This window comes from Triticum aestivum, chromosome 7B (assembly GCF_018294505.1).
Source record: "Triticum aestivum cultivar Chinese Spring chromosome 7B, IWGSC CS RefSeq v2.1, whole genome shotgun sequence".
Taxonomy (NCBI): Eukaryota; Viridiplantae; Streptophyta; class Magnoliopsida; order Poales; family Poaceae; genus Triticum; species Triticum aestivum.
Window position 1 is genome coordinate 165,032,683 of NC_057813.1, and position 5,558 is coordinate 165,038,240.

Sequence of the window (5,558 nt, forward strand, 5' to 3'; positions counted from 1 at the left end):
CCACCTTCCTTCTCCTCGAAATCAGCGCCCCCCCTCCAGATTCGCCACTTGGCGAGTTGCCAATGGGTGCGCCGCCGCCAGCCGCCGCTTTGTCCAACCACCGGGCACCGCTTGGCGTCTCCGCGTCCTCCCTGCCGCCGAGGCCCGCGGAAGCCCATCCGCGGCCCGCCCCGGGCTGATCTGGGCCCCGCGAAGCCCGCATCGTCACTGCCCGTGCGCCCCGTACCTCCTCCCGTTGGCCTGCACCCGAGTGCCTCCCCTCGCAGCGCCCCGCCGCGTGCCGCCTCGCCGGTGCGCCGCCCCGGCCACCGATCTGCTCCGTCGCTGCCGACCCAGGTCGCCGCTGCCCGCGTCTCCCTCTTCCTTCCCTTCGTCCTCCCTCTCTCTCACCTCGCTCTCTCTATTTTCCCCCGCAGGATCCGCCCGTGAAGCTCCTCTCGACGCCGATGGTCTTCACCGATGCCGGGAACGGAGTCCTCACGTTCGGATCTGACGGCCCCTGTCCGGATCCACCCCATTCCGCGCCTCGCCGGTCCTCCACGACCTCGCCGGAGCTCCCTCCCGTTTCCCCTGCATCCCCTGCTTCTCGGCGCTCGCCGCCCCTGTGTGTTGACCGTGCTGGCCAGCTGCGTGGGCTGCCAGCTGCGCCAGGCCCAGCGCGCTTCCTCTCCCAACCGGGCCCAGCCCACAATGTGAGCTATTTCCCCCAGCCCAGTTCTATCAGATTCGGCCCATGTCATATTTTTCCCGTTCTGCGAATTTGCCTATTACCCAGAAAACTGCATTTTTACAGATTGGACCCAAAACTTCATGCATATAATAACTCATGAACCGTGCATCATATTAAAATGGTTTAAACATGTAAATTGCTTAGAATTTTGTGTAGATTAAGAATATGCCATTTTCATCCATGTTTAAAATGTTTAACTTGTTGTTTGTTTAAATTTGCGAATATGCCATGTTAAAATGATTTATTCATAACTAAATAACCGTAGCTCGGTTTTAAATAAACTTTATATGTAAATGGGGTGGAAAATGCCTAGATTAACATGGTGCACTTTATGTTGCTGTTTAACAACATTAAAATTGTGTTTAGGGCAGAACAGTACCGAATCTAAAATATGCACATGAGGTTTTTCCGGAATTGTTGTTTGTTGTTCCGGCCTCATTTAAACTTGCCTAAATAGTTAGTTTACTTTTGCTTCACCCCTTTCCATGTTTAACAACATTTAATATTGTTGTGTACCTAAACAAGATTAAACTAAATATGTCAATGTGGTGTTTCGTCAATATGCAACTCGTTGCATATTGATCTCCACTTAACTTGTAGTATTGTTTGTTGTACTTGCTATGCCATGCCTTATTAAACCGGACATGCATCATACTTGATTGTGCATCATGCCATGTTTATGCTTGTGCATTTACCATGTTGTTTGCTTCTTTCTGGGTTGCCTTCGGTTTCGTTCCGGAGTTGTGAGGATTCGTTCGACCACATCCACTTGTCTTCTTCATGGACTCGTTCTTCTTCCTTGCATGATTTCAGGCAAGATGACCGCTACCCTGGATCTCACTACTATCATTGCTATGCTAGTTGCTTCGTTCTATCGCTATGATGCGTTACCTATCTTTTGCTCATCAAGCCTCTCAAATTGCCATGAACCTCTAACCTTTGACACCCTTCCTAGCAAACCGTTGCTTGGCTATGTTACCGCTCTGCTCAGCCCCTCTTATAGCGTTGTTAGTTGCAAGTGAAGTTGAAGATTTCTCCATGGTGGACAGGATTTTGGTTGGGATATCACAATATCTCTTATATTATTAATGCATCTATATATTTTGGTAAAGGGTGGAAGGCTCGGCCTTATGCCTGGTGTTTTGTTCCACTCTTGCCGCCCTAGTTTCCGTCATACCGGTGTTATGTTCCCGGATTTTGCGTTCCTTACGCGGCCGGGTGATTTATGGGACCCCCTTGACAGTTCGCATTGAATAAAACTCCTCCATCAAGGCCCAACCTTGGTTTTACCATTTGCCTCACCACCACCTATATTTCCCTTGGGAGTAATTAGCCCAAGGGTCATCTTTATTACAGCCCCCCTCGGGCCAATGCTTGTCTAAGTGTTGGGCCGAACCAGAGCCACTTGCAGTGCCACCTCGGGGAAACTCGAGGTCTGGCTTTAGTTGTACGTAGTGTTCATCCGGTGTTTCCCTGAGAACGAGATATGTGCAGCTCCTATCGGGATTGTCGGCGCATCGGGCGGTCTTGCTGGTCTTGTTTTACCATCGTCGAAATGTCTTGTAAACCGGGATTCCGAGTCTGATCGGGTCTTCCTGGGAGAAGGTATATCCTTCGTTGATCGCGAGAGCTTGTCATGGGCTAAGTTGGGACACCCCTGCAGGGTATAATCTTTCGAAAGCCGTGCCTGCGGTTATTGGCAGATGGGAATTTGTTAATGTCCGGTTGTAGATAAATTGACACCAGATCCGAATTAAAACGCATCAACCGTGTGTGTAGCCGTGATGGTCTCTTTTTGGCGGAGTCCGGGAAGTGAACACGGTTTCTGTGTTATGTTTGACATAAGTAGGAGTTCAGGATCACTTCTTGATCATTGCTAGCTTCATGACCGTTCCTTTGCTTCTCTTCTCGCTCTTATTTGCGTATATTAGCCATCATATATGCTTAGTCGCTGCTGCAACCTCACCACTTTACCCCTTCCTTTCATATTAACCTTTGCTAGTCTTGATACCCATGGTAATGGGATTGCTGAGTCCTCGTGGCTCATAATTACTACAACAACAGTTGCAGGTACAGGTTCATGCGATGATCATGATGCGAGAGCGGTGTTTGCGTGTTTTGGAGTTCTTCTTCTGCTTATTCTTTGATCAGGGGATAGGTTCCAAGTCGGCAGCCTGGGCTAGCAGGGTGGATGTCGTTTGAGTTTCTGTTTGTGTTTCATCCGTAGTCGGATGATGCTCTTGTGTATTGTGATGTTGTATTCGTGTGGCATTGTATGCCTCTTGTATGTATCCCCATCTATTATTTAATGTTGATGTAATGATATCCACCTTGCAAAAGCGTTTCAATATGCGGGTCTATCCTTGTTGGGACCTTCGAGTTCCTTTTGGATAGGGTCGCATATTGGGTGTGACAAGAAGTTTCCTCCCCAAGTTAAAACGGTGAATATGATATATGCTACCCATATCCCCAAAAGGGAGAGGAAGCGCACACTAAGGGACATCTACGTGATGGAGCCAGTCACCCAAAAATACAACCCGTGGTCCTCCTGTTCAATCACCTTTGATCGAAGGGACCATCCGGCTAGTATCCGTCATGGCGGTCCAGCCGCACTAGTGCTAGACCCTATCATTAACGGATTCCACCTCACACGCGTCCTCATGGACGGTGGTAGCAGCCTGAACCTGCTCTATCAGGATACAGTGCGTAAAATGGGTATTGATCCCTCAAGGATCAAGCCTACAAAAACCACCTTTAAAGGTGTTATACCAGGTGTAGAGGCCTGCTGTATAGGCTCAATCACACTGGAAGTGGTCTTTGGATCCCTGGATAATTTCTGAATCGAAGAATTACTCTTCGATATCGTCCCCTTCCGCAGTGGTTATCACGCATTGCTCGGACGAACCGCATTTGCTCGTTTCAATGCGGTGCCGCACTACGCCTACCTTAAGCTCAAGATGCCCGGACCTCGTGGTGTTATAACAGTCAATGGAAATACGGAGCGCTCCCTCCGTACTGAGGAGCACACCGCGGCCCTTGCAGCAGAACTACAGAATAGCCTTCTTAGGCAAAATCTCAATTCGTCAATAAAGCCCCCGGACACCGTCAAGCGGGTCCGAGCTACTTTGCAACAGAACCATCCGGCTCGTCCAGAGCTCAGCTAGCAATCCGGCCTTCGTCCCAACCCCAATATAGCAGTGAAATTAGTGTCGCGCGTACACAACTACGCAATTAAAATACCATGGGCATGGATGGAGGCACAACTAGACCACGGTCCACAATGCGGTTGAACCGCTCCAGGATCTGCATACCTTCACTTTTTCTCCTTCTTTCAGGTTTTTCCTCTTTTTGAGGCCTTTTCTGATAAACCTACTCATCGGACCCATAGCAGTACGGATACGCCAAGAAAGCTAGGGGCTCGGACGTACAAGGGAATACCCAGGTGGTCTCTGCTAATGATCGTCATACCTGTTTTATATACCCGCACGCAGCTCGCTCTTGGTCAGTGCATGTCAAATAGCCTTATTTGCTTATCACGCTACTTGTACACATATGATGTCTACTACACAACCTTCTTCTTATAGACATTGTTGGGCCTGCAAGTGCATAGGTTTGTAGGACAGTAGCAAATTTTCCTCAAGTGGATGACCTAAGGTTTATCAATACATAGGAGGTGTAGGATGAAGATGGTCTCTCTCAAGCAATCCTGCAACCCAATAACAAAGAGTCTCTTGTGTCCCCAACACACCCAATACAATGGTAAATTGTATAGGTGCACTAGTTCGGCGAAGAGATGGTAATACAAGTGCAAAATAGATAGTAGATAAAGGTTTTTGTAATCTGAAATAAAAAAACAGCAAGGTAACAAGTGGTAAAAGTGAGTGTAAACGGTATTGCAATGATAGGAAACAAGGCCTAGGGTTCATACTTTCACTAGTGCAAGTTCTTTCAACAATAATAACATAGATAGATCATATAACAAGCCCTCAACATGCAACAAAGAGTCACTCCAAAGACACTAATAGCGGCGAACGAACGAAGAGATTATTGTAGGGTACGAAACCACCTCAAAGTTATTCTTTTGAATCAATCTATAAAAGAGTTCGTACTAGAATAACACCTTAAGACACAAATCAACCAAAACCCTAATGTCACCTAGATACTCCATTGTCATCTCAAGTATCCGTGGGCATGATTATACGATATGCATCACACAATCTCAGATTCATCTATTCAACCAACACAAAGTACTTCAAAGAGTGCCCCAAAGTCTCTACCGGAGAGTCAAGAACGTGTGCCAACCCCTATGCATAGGTTCATGGGTGGAACCCGCAAGTTGGTCACCAAAACATACATCAAGAGGCACATGATATCCCATTGTCACCACAGATAAGCACGGCAAGACATACATCAAGTGTTCTCATAAAAGACTCAATTCGATAAGATAACTTCAAAGGGGAAACTCAATTCATCACAAGAGAGTAGAGGGGGAGAAACATCATAAGATCCAACTACAATAGCAAAGCTCGGGATACATCAAGATCGTGCCATGGAGGGAACACGAGAGAGAACACGAGAGAGAGAGAGAGAGAGAGAGATCAAACACATAGCTACTGGTACATACCGTCAGCCCCGAGGGTGAACTACTCCCTCCTCGTCATGGAGAGCGCCGGGATGATGAAGATGGCCACTGGTGAAGGATCCCCCTTCCGGCAGGGTGCCGGGAAGGGCTCCTGAGAGGTTTTTGGTGGCTACAGAGGCTTGCGGCGGCGGAACTCCCGATCTATCTTCTCCATGGATGTTTTTAGGGTACGTGGGACTATATAGG